The sequence below is a fragment of the Jaculus jaculus genome, chromosome 5 (genome assembly GCF_020740685.1).
Source record: "Jaculus jaculus isolate mJacJac1 chromosome 5, mJacJac1.mat.Y.cur, whole genome shotgun sequence".
Classification (NCBI taxonomy): Eukaryota; Metazoa; Chordata; class Mammalia; order Rodentia; family Dipodidae; genus Jaculus; species Jaculus jaculus.
This window is the reverse complement of record NC_059106.1, coordinates 163678958-163696764: the sequence shown is the minus strand read 5'-3', so window position 1 is coordinate 163696764 and position 17807 is coordinate 163678958. Positions and strand designations below refer to the sequence as shown.

The following is a 17807-nucleotide window of genomic DNA, read 5'->3' as shown; positions in this document are numbered from 1 at the left end:
ATGTGTGTGTCCATGTTCATGTATGTGAGGCTGCAAGCATAGTGGAGAGATCATGCCTGCAAAGCCTAAGGACCCAGGTTAAATTCCCCAGGACCCACTTAAGCCAGATGCATTTAAGCCAGGCGCATGCGTCGGGAGTTTGTTTGCAGTGGCTAGAGGCCCTAGCGGGCCCATTCCCTCTTGTCTGCCTCTTCCTCTGTCTCTCTCTCTCTCTCTCTCTCATAAATAAAATTCAGGAACTGAAGTTTTTACAAAGAATGCTTTACGCTGCCCGGCCCTGCAGGCGTGGCTTGTCATCTGCACCAGACGCGCTCGCCCAGCTTGCGGGCTCTTCTCTCACTTCCACGCACCTGATCAGTTTATGATTTGGAAAATAAGTTGGAGCCTCCAAGCTACACCCTGAATCTGGGAGTAATCTTTTGCCCGGGTGTATCTTGAAAAGAATATTTTTTTAGTAACAATACAGGAAAAACATAAGCCAGTCATGATTATGGACCATGCCTGGTGCACCTCCCCCGCCCCCATCTTACCCTGGGACGACAGAAAAGCCGATTACAACATGCAGGGCTTGACTGAAGCGCTGTGGAGAACAGATAAATGCTCAAAGACAAGGCAGTCAACTTGTACCTGAAGATACAGCCAGCCAGGGAAACTGGCCCTTGTAAACATTCCTCGGGCGAAAAGAGAAAAGAAGAGAAGGAACAAAAGAACAATATAGCCGGGCGTGGTGACAACAGAGGCTGGGTGAGGCGGAGGTAGGAAGATGGCTGTGAGTTCAAGGCTAGCCTGGAACTACACAGTGAGTTCCAAGTCGGCCTGGGCTAGAGCGAGACCCTACCTCAAAAGAAAAAAAAGAAAATAGGAAAATATACAACAGACCGAAGAAGGGCTGGGGAGATGTGTCATTGGGTCAGACCCACTGGCTGTGCACATGAGGACCAAAGTCGAACCCCAGCACCCACCCATAAAGCCCAGCATGACAGCACGTGACTGTCACCTCAGTGCTGAGGGGACCGAGACAGGAGGATTGCTAACCAGAACATGGGGGGCTCGAGTACAGTGACAAGTGAGGCAGAGAGTGACAGAGGACAGCTGACATCTCGCCCTGCCCTCTGCCCTCGGGCGCACGAGGCGTGCACATCTGCACACGATCACACACAAAACAGAATAAAAAGGCCCTGGAAGCTCTTCACTTGACTTCACACCATATGCTAACGTCACTCGCGGGGACCACTACAATGACCCAAAGGCACCATGGTGCTGAGAAGACGTGACGGAGGAGTGTCCAGCACTGAAACATCTCTATCACACCCTCCAAGGCTCAGGGTCCATTGCGGAAGGGGTGGCGGAAAGAATGCAAGAGCCTAAGGAAGGGCACCACTCCTTACATACAACTGTCCAGACAGAAATTGGCCTCGATATCCATGACCTCACAACTCCTAGCAATACCTACACAAGACCCTCATAAGAGGAGAAAAAGATGATGGCATCAAATTAAAAGAGAGACTAATGGAGAGAGGGAGGGGATATGATGGAGTGTAGATCTGTGAAGGGAAAAGTGGGGGAGGGGAGGGAATTATTATGGTTTATTTTCTGTAAGTGTGGAAGCTGCCAATAAAAAGGGGGGAAGATTAGAAGGGCAGAAGAAGCAGAGAGTCTGAAAGAAGAGACTTGCAAATGGATTCAAAGTGTTCACAGTAAATGAAACGCTCCCACAAGAAATTAAGATCACCAAAGCAGAAAGGACATATGGGATGACAAAAAGATGGGAGGTGGTGTACTGGGGAACTCGCACAGCTAACATGACGTGATGATTTGATTCAGGGGTCCCCCATAAACTTGAGTGTTTGGAACGCTAGGTCCCCAGCTGATGCAGATTTGGGAATTAACGCCTCCTGGAGGCAGTGTACCGTTGGAGGCCAGCTTATAGGTGTTATAGCCAGTGTCCCCTTGCCAGTGTTTGGCACACTCTCCTTTTGCTATGGTCCACCTTATGTTGGCCAGGTGGTGATGTCCACCCTCTGCTCATGCCATCGTTTTCCCTGCCATCGTGGAGCTTCCCCTTGAGATTATAAGCCAAAATAAACCCTTTCTTCCCAAAAGCTGCTCTTGGTTGGGTGATTCTACCAGCAATGCGAACCTGACTGCAACACATGAGATAACCAAAACTCCTCTAGGGCAAATAAATAAAGGAGAAAGAGAACTAGTAGCGTGGTAGCCTGACATTACAACGCTGAGGAACACTTCAAATTTCCAGAGAGTCAGAGGCTACAGGAAAGAGCCCCGGTCAGACAACAATCTCCACCTTGTACCCTGGTGTTCATCATCATGTTTTGGTCATTCTGCTGTGCCTCAAAATGTTTCCGGCACACTTTTTAAAAATATTTTTTAATTTATTTATTTTTAATTATTTATTTGACAGAGAAAGAGGGAGAAAGAGAGAGAGAGAGAATGAGCACGCCAGGGCCTCCAGCCACTGAAAACAAACTCCAGACGCGTGTGTCCCTTGTCCAGCAGACTTTTCTCTAACAATTACTTTTAAAAGCAAGTAATTCTTACATTCATTGTTTCAGCCGGGTATGGTGGTGCATGCCTTTAATCCTAGCACTTGGGAGGCAGTGGTAGGAGGGCTGCCATGAGTTCAAGGCCACCCTCATCTTGGGCTAAGGCAAGACCCTACCTTAAAAAAAAAAAAGAAAGAGAGAGAGGGGGGAAGGGAAGGAGAGAGGGAGGGACGGAGGGAGAAAAGGAGGAAAGGAAGGAAGGAAGGAAGGGTGTTTCTTTATTTCCATGCCTCATACCTTTTTTTACAGACCTCAAATCCAATCAGCAAGCAGTTGATTATACCCATAATAGTCATGCCACTATGATACCAGTGGGCACATCTTGCCTAGCTGGCTGGTGGTATAACTTGCCATACCTCATTCTGTTTTGGTATTTTGTTGTTGTTGTTTGTTTTGTTTTGTTTTGTTTTTGTTTTCTTTCATTTTTGTTTTGTTTTGTTTATTGTTGTTTTTTTTGTAAGCGTGAGTTGGCGAGCCCAGGCCTCCAGCCACTGCAATCAAACTCCAGACGTGGGCGCCCTCTTGTGCACAGGTGTCATCTTGCACACTTCAGTCACCTTGTGCGTCTGGTTTACATAGGATCTAGAGAGTCTAACCTGGGGCCTTAGGCTTCGCAGGCAAGTGCCTTAACTGTCAAGCCATCTCTCCAGCCCCAGTCCTCATGCTTGATCTGAAATAATATTACTCAGCAAGTGCTTAGAAAAGTACAGGGAAACAGCAATGGCTGGGATAAAAGCAATTATTGTGCAGCATATATCCGGCCTCGCCCCGTGGCTGCTTGGGGAACACCAGCCCTCACAAGCACACACGCCATCCTCTGTGGTTTCAACGGAGAAAAGTGAGGAATTGAGAAAGGTACTTGCTCAAGGTTACCCAGCCAAGACATTTGAACCCAGACACTTGACTTTGCAGCTTGACCTCTCTAAACATTTAGGAGCTGAGTGGACCCAGCTACTTTATTTACCCAGTCGGATATCTAGGTCTGTGTCTACTATTGAAAACGAGGGATGATGTTCAATGTGGTGGTTTGAATGTAATTCCCCACAGCCTTAGGTATTTTTGATTAAGATTAAGCTTCCTACTTAGTCGTCAGCAGGCGGAGCCCTGCTGGGGGAGGTGCGTCATGGGGCGGGGGCAGACCTGGAGTCGAGCCCTAAGAAGTGGGTTCAGAAATAGGTTGTGCTCTGGCTGCTGGTTCTGCCTCTCTGCTGTGGATGTCTGAAGTGAGCTTAGTTCTTCTGCCCTGATGGAGTTTTCCCTGGAATCTGTAAGCCTGAAATAAACCCTTTCCTCCCATACGCTGCTTCTGGTCAGGTGTTTGTCCCACAAGGTAAGTGCAACATTCAAAGTCACACATAAAAAGTCTGGTTGGTTTCTTTTCGGATGACACTCATTCACTATACCTCCTGACCCTGGTTTTCAACTAAAGACCTTGTTATTCTGTCAAAATCTCTGACATCAGGCTGGAGAGATGCCTTAGCAGTTAAGGCATTTGCCTGCAAAGCCAAAGGATCCAGGTTCGATTCCCCAAGACCCATGTTAGCCAGATGCACAAGGGGGCATATGCATCTGGAGTTCCTTTGTAGTGGCTGGAGGCCATGGCGTGCCCGTTCTCTCTCTCTCTCCCTCTCTCCCTCCCTCTTTCTTTGTCAAATAAATAAATAAATAAAAATTTAAAAAGGCATACGCCACCATGCCTGGCTCCATCAGGCTTTAAAGTAAAAATCTCTGACATCTTTTTTTTTGGGGGGGGAAGGATTCCGAGGTAGGGTTTCACTCTAGTCCAGGCTGACCTGGAATTCACTATGTAGTTTCAGGGTGGCCTTGAACTCACGGCGATCCTCCTACCTCTGCCTCCTGAGCATTGGAATTAAAGGCATGTGCCACAATGCCCAGCTCCTCTGACATCATTTTAACAGTTGCCAGATTTTCAGATTCTTTTTCTACTCAATACCATTTGCAAATAACCAAACCATTCTGGGAGCACACAGGACATTTCACTCAATGGCCAGTGCATAGAGTAACAAGGCTCACCCTCTACAGGAACCTTCTCTCCACAGCAAGTTTGAGGTTTGGATTTGCACTCCCTGGGATGGAGTTAGGAGGGCTGTGGCATGCATGCAGTCACCACAGCATGCTCAGATCTATCTGGGTACCCATAGGCGTGTCCTTATCTTTATAATGAGATTATAATGAGCCGAGGTCATCTGGAATGTCAATATGACATCTAGACCAGATGGACCTGGTCTGGAGCCCCACACCGCCCCACTTGGCAATTGAGACTATGTGCTGCCTTGGTTATGGCAAGGGGCTCCAGCATCCTGGCTTCAACTTTTGCAAACAAGTGGCATAACCCGACAACAGCCTCTCCGTGATGAGGGGGGGATTCTGTTTGGTGACATTATCTCCTGATTCTGGTTTGCAACCGAAAGCCCCATCGGTTCACCCAAACCCTACCATCCATCTTACCCACCCACCCATTCACTCTGTGTTTCACACAAAGGCTGAGGTTCACACCGTCCTACCACATGCAAAGAAAAGTGCTCTCCAAACCCATGGGAGGCCAGCCACGAAGCCCGGTGAAGCTCTGCTCTCAGAGCCAGGTGAAGGAGAGCCTGAAATTGAGAGGTAGGAGGAGTCCTCCACACTCATGGTCTTTCCTGAGGACGGGGAGGAGAGCAGAGAGGAGAAATGGGGGACAGAAGGAAGGTCAAAGGAGCAGCTGTGTCCACTGGAGGCTGCACCCCTGGGCTTGAGGTGGAGCAGGAAGCATGTCAGTGAGCTGACCGCTGATGATCACACCCGGGGGTTTGGGTGTGGAAGCTCATGGTCCATCAGGTTCGGTGAAGAGCCCCACCCTAGGCAGTCAACCCGCTCAGCTGTGGAACAGACAACTGTCAGGACTGGTCAGCCTTTCAAGGTCTGAACCAGGATTCAGGACCAGCATCCTGTCTAATTGGAGCCCGATCAAATGGACATGGACAAACATGCACAGGAGGTGAATGCCTAGGCAAGTCCATGCCTAAGGAAGGGGGAGACAGGACCTCGGAGGCCCTTCCAGGATAACTGCGCTGGCTGAAGCCACCCTCTCCAGTGTCGCAGTCAGTGGATGGGGATGGCAGCGAAAAGAATGAAGGTGATGACCATGACGGGACACGTGACTGAATCTCAAAGCACCCAGTCTCGAGTGGCCTGGTAGACATAAAGCCACCTCTGTAGAAATCACGAAAGAAAGGACTTTGTCTGGAAGAACCTCTGCATGCGACACAACTGCCCTGGTTGAGCCTGTGTGGGGATAGTGTGTAGGGAACTATTTGACCCCCAGGTGCCCTTCCGAGAGTTGATGCCCCGAGACTCGCATGCAGCTTCTCCCAACTTCAGTTCTTTTTAATTCACCCACTGGGAAGATGGCTTAGTGGATAAGAGCTTGCCACAAGCAGTGAGGACCTGAGAGGTACGGGAGCCACCTCAGTTGGATTGCCCAGGACCCAGGTAAACAGCTGAGCACGGCCATACATGTCTCTCACCCCAGTCCTGCAGCAGGGAGCAGAGACCAGAGAACCTCTCGAGTGCATGAAAACCATAGCTCCACATTCAGAGAGACGCTCTGTCTCAAAGCAATACACGGATGAGCGACAGAGGAAGAGCATGCCGTTCTCTCGGACCCTTGCATGCCTGGTACTGACACCTGCCCACCCGTGTGCATGCACCACACACGTCACGCCATACATGCCACACGGGCAAACGAAGGATGGAAAAAACTAAAGGGGATAGAAAACGGGTCTTCATACAATTAGTCCATTGGACAACTGAATTTGCACGTTAATCATATGTGTCAAAGAGGAAATGCCAAAAAAAAAAGATGGGGCAGATAGATGGAACATGCACAAGACTAGAGAGATGATGGATAATATGATAGATGGCAGATAGATAGATAGATAGATAGATAGATAGACAGACAGACAGACAGATAACAGACAGACAATTTTTATTTTCAGTGCTGGAAATTACACTCAGAGCCTCCCACGTACCAGGCAAGCACTCTCCCTCTAAGCTATATTCCCAGCCCAGCCTATAACTTGACTGAAAAACTTTACTGCCAGTAAGGATGGGCATTATCAGCATGTGTGTAACTCAGTAGTGCAGCTAAGAATTTCCTACATCTATAAACACAGGCACAGTGGCCACTGGGCTCCCCAGAAACTGACTGGAGCCTCACCTTATTAAAACGTATCCTCCCATCTTTTTGACCAAGGACAGAAGCAGTAAGTGACGATGCCAAGATGGAAGGTGACAATATTTGTGTGTGTGTGTGTGTGTGTGTGTATGTATAAAACCACAAAGATTTTGCTAAGTTTGCCTTGCTAATATAAAAAGGGAACATGAAAAAATGATTTTTACATGAGACCACTGCTGATTCAGTTTCCATTCTTTGAAAGACAACTTTATTACCCAATTAACAAAATGCACAGTGGAAACAGGGCAGGGGGAAATAAATTCCTCAAATGCAAATAATTTCTTCATTACCACACATATTATACCTGGGCAAACATGCGTGCACACACGGGGGAGGCGGGGGAAGGCATAGCTATTGTTTTTAAGAAATAAAAAAAAAAGAAAGAAAGAAAATCTTGAATCTTAATCTCACTGTGTTGAGAAATGGCCTAAAGAGCTTCCCAATAAAGTGGCACCGCTGGCCGCGGCTCCTTGCTGAGAAAATGACAGTGTCCCCCTCCAGCCAGCCCTCCCGGCAGGTCCCCTCCATACACCACGCCGCAGGATCTGTCTGCCATCCACCGCGTGCCTAGGAGTTGGTTTTATTTTATTGATCTTATTCTCTCGAGCTCGGGGTTGTTCTTTTCAACTGCGCAGTGCTGTCAATCCAGTATGCACCCCCAAATTTCTGTTTGCTGTGTTGCCCACCCAGGAACACAACTTCCCCTCGGCGTGGTGTGTGTGCGTGCGCGCGCGGCAGGACTTTATAAACGAATCCACGGCTGCGCCAAGTTCCGCTCACCTTCCCTTTGTCTCACAAACAGGGGGGACCCTGGGGAGGCAGCCCGAGGGTGCAGGCCCCCAGCCCAGTGCCCCGCGCCCGCCCGCCTGCGCGCCGCTGTCCCGCCCCGCGGTCCCCGCGCTCCTGCCCGGTGGGGTCCCTTACCGTGCGCCGCCGCGGGTCCTCGGGGCCCCGGGCACCGGACTCCGCCGGGGTGGGCCGCAGGGGCAGGGCAGGGGGCGCGCAGCCGGCCCGGGAGGCGCTGTCCAGGCCCGCTCGGCGGGGCATTGAGAGGTGGGAGGAGCGCGGCGATGCGCACCGGGAATCTGATAGGTGAGGCGCCGCGGAGGAGGGACGAGCTGCCCGGGACGCCCGCCCGCGCCTCCGCTGGACCACCGCGCCCGGGAGAGGCGGCAGCTGTCTGCAAACCTTCCGCCACCCAAGCCTGCCCGGGGAAGAGCATCGTTCGTTCACCGCGAGCCAGAATTTGCGCAAATCTCTCCTTGGGCGGGTGCTTGGAGTTTGCGGTCCTACCCTCCCAGGGGACAGTCCCCAAGTTAACTTTGGAAAATGCTTCCAATGCAGAGAAGACAGCAGGGTCCAAACCCCAGAGGCCTGCCGAAGGACAAGGTGCCCCCTCCCCTCTTTAAAAAAAAAAAAAGGTGCTATTTTCATACACAAGGTTTGCGTGCTATGCAATGTGTCAAGGTCCAAGAACCGTGTAGACTATGCTGGCCCCTTTTAAAGCTAAGACAATAATTTTCCCATTTTACAGATGAGGAAACTGAGGCCCAAAGAAGTTAAGAGACAGGTCTGGGTTACAGAGTCAACCCCACAGGCAGTATGGGGATTGAATACAGATCTGTGACAGGAGGGTCGTGGATAGGCAGAAATCTAGAGGTAGCAGTAGGACCTTACTTGCCTCTGTACCCCCCCAAAATAAATCCAAATTTATGTACACTTATGTACACAAATGCACACATGTTCTTAAGAGTTGAGGACTTCTTCGCCTGGGCATGATGGCTCACACCTTTATTCCCAGCACTCTGGAGACAGAAATAGGAGGATGGCAATGAGTTCAAGGCCACCCTAAGACTACATAGTTAATTCCAGGTCAGCCTGGGCTAGAGTGTGAGACCCTACCTCTAAAAAAGCAAAAAGAAAGGAGAGTCGAGGACTTCTGGGCTGGAGAGATGGCTCCGTGGTTAAAGACACTGGACTGTAAAATCCAGTAGCCTGGGTGCGATTCCCTAATACCCAAGCAAACCCAGATGCACCAAGTAGCTCATGTACTTGAAATTCATTTGGGGTGGCAGGAAGCCCTGGTACACCCAAACTCACTCAGTCTCTCTCTCTTTCTCTCTCTCTCTTAAAGAAGTAATATAAAAAAAAAAAACTTGAGGGCTGGAGAGAATGCTCTGCAGTTAAGAGGCTTGCCTGCAAAGCCTAACGACCTGGGTTTGATTCCCCAATACTCATGTAAGCCAGATGCACAAAGTGGTGCATGCATCTGGAGTTTATTTGCAGTGGCTAGATGCCAGGGTGCACCCATTCTCTCTGTGTGTCTCTTTTCTCTGTCTCTCTGTGCTTGAAAATAAATAAGACATAAAAAATAAAAATAAAAAACTTGAGGGCTTCTATAATTCAGTAGTCACCAGCCTGAGCCAGGCCGTGAAAACTGCCCCAGGAGGCTTTGAAAATCCCCAGAACACACTCAGTTCCAAGCCCAGTGAATCTGATTTATTCTCCTTAATGTAACATCTCCAATGGTTTCAGTACAATGCAAGTCCTTAGTTCCCTACAGTTGGCACGTGATCCTTTTTGCAGGAAGATAAAAGAGCTCCTGGTGCTGGGGAGATGACCATCCAAAACCCTAAAGATATGGAATCCTTTCTGAGTGACGCCCTGGGGAAGCAGGGGGACTGGGTGGTTTGGGGGAGGGGACTAAGAAGCATCTGAGCAGGAGGCACAGAGTGACTGCAGCATAATCGCGAGCGATTATTTACCTCCCCCGCCACTCTGCACCAGGCTGCACTCGGAAGCTCCGTTTCCTGGGGTAACAGGGCCTGGCGCTCAAGCAGAGCCAGGCTGCACACAAGCCTGGGGCAGCCGCGGGGCTTGAAGCATCCAACCCCGCGAAGGAGTGAGGCTTTTGCCCTCCACAGCCCCTCCCCTCCCTCCAGATGGTCCTCCGCCCCCTCTGAGCAGCCCACTCCCCCACCTATCCCATCCAGGTCACCTTGGCTCTGACGGTTCACAGGACCTCAGGCAGCTGATGTGACCAGTGACCTGCATACTCGATTGTTTAGTTAAATTACAAAGTGATGGGTTTCATTATGACATTTTCCTACCATCTCCGTCATTATCCTTTACTCACTCCTCCATTATCTTCACTTCCCTCCCCTCCCCTCCTCTCACTGGTCCCCTCCAGCACAGGACTGGGGGGCCACTCAGAGGGGCAAGGAACTAGCATCTCAGGGAAATGCAGCCTGGCACCCAGCAACAAGGGAAGTTTTGCAGCTAAGACCTAAAGGATGAAGAGGCTGGAGAAGATGCAGAGGGACCACTCCATGTAGAGGTGCCACCAAGACAAAGACTTGTGAAGGGAGCTTGCCTGTCTGGGACTCAGTGTTATCGTGTGGGAAATGGGTAGATAGCAAAGAATAGCTGAAGTAGGCGAATGTCTTCAAGCTACTTAAGCCTGAGGATGTCTACACTATTGAGCCCAGGGAATGAGCCTGCCTTTGCCTTAACCCTTGAAGATGCCTGTCGGCAGAGTAGAGGCTTCCTAACCTGGGCCTGAGGCTCCGACGTTGTTCTTGTAAGAGGCCCAGGTAGTAGCCCACATTGTCCCAGGCATGAGAATGGCTGTCACCTTCAAACCTATCTATATCTCTTCCTTGTGTGTCCCTAATCACCTTCCCCAGCCCTTTCCGGAACCGTGTTCTACTGACAATGAAAACATCCATCCAGAGCCGGGCGTGGTGGGGCACGCCTTCAATCCCAGCACTTGGGAGATGCATATAGGAGGACTGCTGTGAGTTCAAGGCCACCCTGAGACTACATAGTGAATTCCGGGTCAGCCTGAGCTGGGGCGAGACCCTACCTCAAAAAGCCAAAATAAATAAATAAATAAATAAATAAATAAATAAATAATCTGACCTTTTTGCAGCAGTCACAAAGACCCCAAACAGGATACATTCCCCACCTCAGCTTGTTTAACATACAGGCTGACCATCCTGTGCTGAGACGGGATATTTACTAGTGTGTCCCCCGTGACCCACCTCCCCAGGGCTGAGACCACACCTGGCTACTACGTGGGAACTAGTGATCCAAATTTAGGTCATGGTGCTGCCAGCACACAGCTGACTGAGCCATCGGCCCAGCCAAGGAAATCCCTAATTTCTGAATCAATATATTGGGTGGAGGGCTGGGCAAATGGCTACTGCAGTTCAAGGCACTTGCTTGCAAGCCTGCTGGCCCAAGTTCAATTCCCCATCGCTGTGGTTCCTGGCCGCCCCGGGGCCGCTGCGCATTGGTTTCCCAGGGGCGTCCAGGCAGCAGCGGAGCAGGGTCTTGAGTGGCCGTGAGTGCGACGGGAAGAAACACCCGGGAGATTGTGTCAGAGGACAGCCCGTTTATTTGTTGGGGGGAATGGGCTTGTAAGTGTTCATGCAGTGGCGGGAAAAAGTACAGGGTACAGCCACAAGGGGATTGGCTGTGAGAGGGCTGCTGGCTGATACCTCATTAACATACATGGACCCTCCTGGTAAGCAGTAAAAGGTCACATGGCCACGGAAATGGAAACCTAAGTCTTATCAGGATGTCCAGGTGCCCCAGGTAGGGAGAGAGAGTGGCCTCACCCCTGCAAGTCTGGAGGAGAGATTATTGGGGTCTAGGCCTGCTGCGACCTCCACTGGCCCAAGACCCTCAACCGTGCCCGACACATCGCCTGCATTAAACAGACACAGAGTGGCACAAGGTGGCCACAGTTGTCGTCAGACTCCCACACGTGCACAGAAGTACATGCACACCCATACATGTGGTTAGTGATGGCAGGAGTAATAATAGACTGAAAAAGAGCCAACTTCTCTCTGAATTTGAGGTCTGCTCCTTAGGAGGAAATGCATGCCGGTTACTGAAATCTCAGCCAAAAGCCAATGGCTAGAAAGGTTGTGGGTCCTGGGAGGAAAGCCATTGCTGCTGTTCAGCTAAATGGATCCACTGTGCTCATGAAGTTGCCCTGTAAGTGTTGATGTCTATGTCCACAGAGCAGTGTGTTCTCAAGTTCGCTCAGAGAAGCTTCTTTCTTAAAGACGGTGGTAACTACTGGGGAACACTCGAGGCTCATCCAAGCGCTGAGAAGTGACAGTTAAGTGCTCAGCACCAATGTGACAGGGTTATCACACTGCCAAGGCTCGTGGGATATTGCAGAAGAGGGGGTGAAGGGGCCTAAGAGCCAGAGGATGGGGAGGAGTGCCGTGGAGCGCCGTCTTCTGGATGCAAAGTGAGCATTGCACTCATGACCTCTCAGCGGCTGCTCTAACCTGCACAGAATTGGGTCCATCAACGTGTCGTCATGGAAGATGGAGGAAGGCACAAAAAAAAAAAAAAAACCAGACATCAAACAGGAGAACTAGCTGGGAGAGAAGAAAGGGTTGTGTAGAAGAAAGTGGGAGAGGGGACAAAAGAAAATAGTGGAAGGAAGGAGACTATGATCAAAATACATTATGCACATGTATGCAAATTGTGAATTTAAACAGATGAAAATAGGGCTGGGAAGATGGCTCGGCAGTTAAGGCACTTGCCTGCAAAGCCTAATGACCTGGGTCTGATTCTCCAGTGACCACATAAAGCCAGATGGACAAAGTGGTGCACATGCGTCTGGAGTTCCTTTGCAGTGGCTAGAGGCCCTGGCCCTCTCTCTCTCTCTCCTTTCTCTCTCTCTCTTTCTCTCTCTCTCTCTCCCTTCCTCCCTCTCTCTCCTTGCAAATAAATAAATTAAATTAAATTAAAGGCAAAGGCTGCAGGCACAGCTTAGCAGTTAAGACATTTGCCTGCAAAGCCAAAGGATCCAGGTTCAATTCCCCAGGACCTACATTACCAAGATGCACAAGGGGACGCACGTGTCTGGAGTTCATTTGCAGTGGCTGGAATCCCTGGCATGTCCACTCTCCCTCTCTCTCTCTCTCTCTCTGTCTCTCTCTCTCTCTCTCTCTGCCTCTTTCTCTGTCTGTCGCTCCCAAATAAATAAATAAAACTAAACAAAAATAATTTTAAAAATGAATGGATGAGACCTCTTAGCACAGAGCCTAGAACACAGTAAGCATTCCACATTATCAAGTAACAGTAGCACCAGTTACCATTGTCATAACATTATCTCACCTGTCGCTTCTCCTACGGCCATACCACCCTGAATGCACGTGATCTCGTCTTTTGCTTTTAGACCCCCAAAGGTCTTTCAATAGGGTTATGCAATGGTTAATACTGATGATCATTTAGATAGGATTTATCATCACTGAGGAGACAAACTTCTGGGCACGTCTGTGAGGGAGTTTCTAGATCAGGTGAATTGAGATGGGGCAGCACATTTCATGGACTGGGGACCCAGACCAAGTGAAAAGGAGAAGGTAGGCTGAGCCCGGGGCCCTCGTCCCTCACTCTCTGTGCCCTGAGGAGACAGCTGTCTCACACACCCGGCACACTGAAGACCAAAACAAACCCTTCCTTGGATAATGTTCTTGGTGTTCAGTCACAGCGACGAGGAAAGTATCTGATATAGGTAGTAACTTCAGCAGCATAGTTGGTCATTGCAAAGACGCTTTCGTTGATGGTACTTTGGGGAGGAAAGAACCACGGGTTATCTCTGTTCCTGAAAGCAAATGAGCAAAAACACTTCCATTGGTTCTCTCTGTATTTCTTTCAGAAAAGAGATTTTTGTTTGTTTGTTTTTGTCTTTTTGAGGTAGGGTCTCGCTCTAGCTCAGGGTGACCTGGATTTCACTATGTAGTCTCAGGGTGGCCTCGAACGCACGGCGATCCTCCTACCACTGCTGGGATTAAAGGCGTGCACCACCACCACACCCTGATTAAAATTCAATTCTTAAAAAACAACAACAACAAAAAGAAGGAGTCCGGGACTAGGGAACTGGCTCAGTGGCTGGAAGTACTTGACCCTGAGGCCCGCTGACCAGAGCGCAGACCCCCAGTAACATCATGAAGTCAAGAGCGAAGGTCCACGCGTCTGTCATCACAATGCTGCCAAAGCAACTGGAGGCAGTTAGGAGAATCCCAAAGCTCACAAGCCAGAAATCTGGCCTTCCCAGTAGCAAACAACAAGAAAGACCCTGTTTCAAACTAGGTGGAAGGAACAGACAAACACCCCAAAGCTGTCCTCTGACTTACACACACACACACACACACACACACACACACAAATTTTAAAAGCAAAGGGCTAGGGAGATGGATCAGTGGTTAAAGGCACTTGCTTGCAAAGCCTACTGGCTTTGCAATTTTGATTCCTACCCACATAAAGCCAGATACACAAAGAGGTGCATGCATCTGGAATTCTTTTGCAGTGGCAAGACGCCTTGGCAAACCCATTCTCTCCTCCCCCGCCCAACAAATAAATATTTTTTTATTTAAAATGTTTATTTCTTAGCAGGACATGTGGTGCATGCCTTTTATTTTATTTATTTATTTAACAGATAAAGAGGTGTAGAGAGAGAGAAAACGGGTGTGCCAGGACCTCCAACCACTGCAAACGAACTCCAGATGTGTGCACATCCTGGTACATCTGGCTAAAGTGGGTCCTGGGGAGTTGAAACTGGAACCTTTGGCTTTGCAGGCAAACACCTTAACCACTAAGCCATCCCTCCAGCCCTAATTTTTTTTTTTTTAAGCATGGACCATCTGTATCATGTTAATGGTGTTGAAGTGGGCGGGTACATCACCCAGCAAACCCAAGCTTGGGAACGCAGGTCTCAACTGTATGCTGTAGCCAGCCCCAGGGATAGCCTTGCTGCCTGTAGATCCACCTGGTAGCGGGGTCCAGCCCAGTGGAGCTTGTGCAGCAAGGAAGGAAGCAAGGAGTACGCTAAACAAACAGAACCCATTCCTGCCTTCATCCCTCTGTCAAACCGCCTTGTCACTCTGAGAAGCCACACCGTGGGGCATCCTCTTGAGAGCGCCCCTTCTTGTGAGGGACACCAGCTAGCTGTCTGACGCTGGAGGAGCTGGTGCTGCTGTGAAGGTAAGTTCGTGGAAAGAGCTGTCTCCCGTGGAGCCCGCAGCTCTGCAGTGGCGAGAGATGCTGAAGATGGTGGTGAGTCCTGGGGCCATTTGCAGGAGAGGACACTTGTCCGGGGTCTATTAGTTCTGGGATATTTGCTCCATATATTAATTATCCTTTGGGGGGTACAGAAAAAAAAAAAGCCTTTCTCCCTCAGGAGCACCCAGCAGCTGGAGGGTGACCAACCTTGCAGCCAGCGGCCTTGTGGGTGCCGGAGAGGCCCACAGAGGAGCAGAAGCTGGGCGCACAGGGATGGGCGGAGGACTCTAATCCTTCTACCTCGGTGAGACTTGTGGGTGAGTCACCAACACCTTGCAGCAAAGCAGGTCAGAGAGGAAGCGCTTCGCTCAGTGTCCGCTCCTGCCAGGCCACGGAAAGAACACCTCAGCCGCCTCCCACCTACCTGTGTCAGAGGAGGGAGACGTCCCCTCAGACCTAGCCCAGATCTCCTACACTGCTTAGTGGAAACCCAGCGTGTGGCACGAAAAGGAAGCTACACGGGCTAGAGACATGGCTCGGCGGTTCAGGCGCGACCCTGTGAAGCCTAAGGACCCAGGTGTGATTGCACAGTACCCACATAAAGCCCAATACACAAGGTGGCACATGTGCCTGGAGTTCATTTGCAGTGGCTAGAGGCCCTGGCATGCCCATTCCGTTTATCTACTTATCTGCCTACCTATCTGCTTCTCTCTCTCAAATAAATAAATTTTTATGTATTTTATTTACTTGAGAGAGAGAGGGAGAAAGAAGGAGCAAAAGAGAATGGGCACGTCAGGGCCTCCAGCCACTGCAAACGAACGCCAGATGCATGTGCCACCTTGTGCCTCTGATTGACGTGGGTCCTGGAGAATCAAACAGGGTTCCTTTGGCTTTGCAGGCAAGCACCTGAACCGCTAAGCCATTTCTCCAGCCCTAAATTTTGCTTTTTTCGTTTTGTTTTGTTTTAAAAGTATGTGGGCTAGAGAGATGGCTCAGCAGTTAAGTGCTTGCCTGTGAAGCCTGAGGACCCCAGTTCGAGGCTCAACTCCCCAGTATCCACCTAAGCCAGAATGTACAAGGTTCGTTTGCTGGAGGCCCTGGTGCACCCATTCTCTCTCTCTCTCTCTCTCTCTCTCTCTCTCTCTCTCTCTCTCTCTCTCTCAAATTAATAAATAAAAATTTAAGAAAATAAAAGGATGCTACAGGAAGTGGGGGACCACATAGCTTATGATGCTGAGTGGGGGTCACTTGGGGACTGTCCTCCTGCTGCTGCCTTCAAACTTTTCTCTGCAGCTGGTCCACATGGGGACACTGGGTGGGGCTGACAGTGAGCTTCTGGTCAACTCCCAGCAAAGGACATCTGCTCATGGTCAAGTACAATAAGACACTGGGCTGAGCTTGCCACTAAGAGACCCATAACTCTGTTCAATCAATGTATGCTAATAAAATCTTTCAAGGAAAATAAATCTAAGTGAGGTTTAAAAAAATAGAAAGTCCTTCGGCTTAACTGCTACGCCATTGCTCCAGGCCTAGAGGGAGGTTTTGATGACCTCCTGCCGTCACCCACCAGAATGCTGCCACTTTCCAAGCGCTGTTTTTGTTGTTTTTTGTTGTTGTTGTTGTGTTGTTTTTTTTGTGTGTGTGGTGATTGTTATTTTGTTTGGTTTTTGGTTTTTCAAGATAGGGTCTTACTCTAGTCCAGGCTGACCTGGAATTCACTATGTAGTCTCAGGGTGGCCTCGAACTCACGGCAATCTTCTACCTTTGCCTCCCGAGTGCTGGGATTAAAGGCGTGCGCCACCACGCCTGACCCAAACACTGTTTCTATGCATTCTGCTGAACCTATCAGGTCAGGTGGGTGCAATGTATTATTTATATCTGAAATTGAATCGCTGGTGACTGAGCCTGTGGGCTCTCGTCGCCTCTGGCAGGTCTGCAATGGAGAGAACAGGAGGCTGTTATACACTGTGCCTGCACGGAGGCTCCTCCCCACCTCCCTGCGTGCCAGTGCTGGTCACTGAGGGAGTGGCCCAGGACATGGGGAATGACAGGACTCAGACCTCCGGGTCCCTTAGCCTTGCTCTGCCACTCCAGAATCCTTGAGGTGATGACTGTCTAAAACTGTAGATAAATAATGAAAAATTGAGGCCAGGCATGGTGGTACACGCCTTTAATCCCAGCACTAGGCAGTCAGAGGTAGGAGAATCACCGCCATGAGTTCGAGGCCACCCTGAGAATACATAGTGAATTCCAGGTCAGCCTGAGCTAGAGTGAGACCCTACCTCGAGAAAAGAAAAAAAAAAAATTGCTAGTCATGGGCTAGAGAGATGACTCAGCAGTTAAAGCACTTGTTGCAAAGCCTGACAGCCTGGGCTTGATTTCCCAGGACCCACGTAAGCCAGATGCACAAGGTGGCACATGCTTCTGAACCGTTTGCAGTGGCTAGAGGCCCTAGCATGTCCATAATCTTCTCCCTCTCTCTCTCCACTCCCCTCTCTTTCCCTGTCTTGCTCTGCTTGTAAATAAATAAATGCTAGCCATGCCTGGTGAATACGAATGACACAGGGGACCGTTTTCCATCATTGGTCTTAGTGGAACCTGGGGAAAAAGAGTTCATCAAAGACAATTTGGGGCCTGGAGAGGTGGCTTAGTGGTTAAGGCACTTGCCTGCCAAGCCTAAGGACCCAGGTTCGATTCCCCAGGACCCATGTAAGCCAGATGCACAAGGTGACGCATGCAACTGAGTTTGCAGTGTCTAGAGGCCCTGGCATGCCCATTCTCTCTATCTGCCTTTCTCAAATAAATAAATAAAAATATTTTTTAAAAACCAACTTGGAAAAACTCATTTAAGTACTGCTTAGCGAGACAAATATTTTATTGCGATCAATTATAACTGTGCCCATCATTATTCAGGTGTTGGTACTGCTGTCTTGGTGCCTTCTTCGTCTAAGCATGAGAAGGTGGTGCTATTCTGCCCC

General features: G+C 49.7%; 1 protein-coding gene across 2 annotated transcripts in view; it reads right to left on the bottom strand.

Annotated features, from left to right (window-relative positions):
• B3galt5 (beta-1,3-galactosyltransferase 5) overlaps positions 1-17807 on the bottom strand; it is a 92844-nt gene that overhangs the window by 28798 nt on the left and 46239 nt on the right. Inside the window, exon 1 of one of the 2 annotated variants that reach the window (XM_045150304.1) lies at positions 7726-7765. The exons of the other annotated variant lie outside the window; for it this stretch is intronic. The gene's annotated coding sequence lies outside the window, so the exon portion shown is untranslated. Of the gene's footprint in view, positions 1-7725; positions 7766-17807 lie in introns of those variants that run through there. 2 annotated transcript variants of the gene reach the window in all.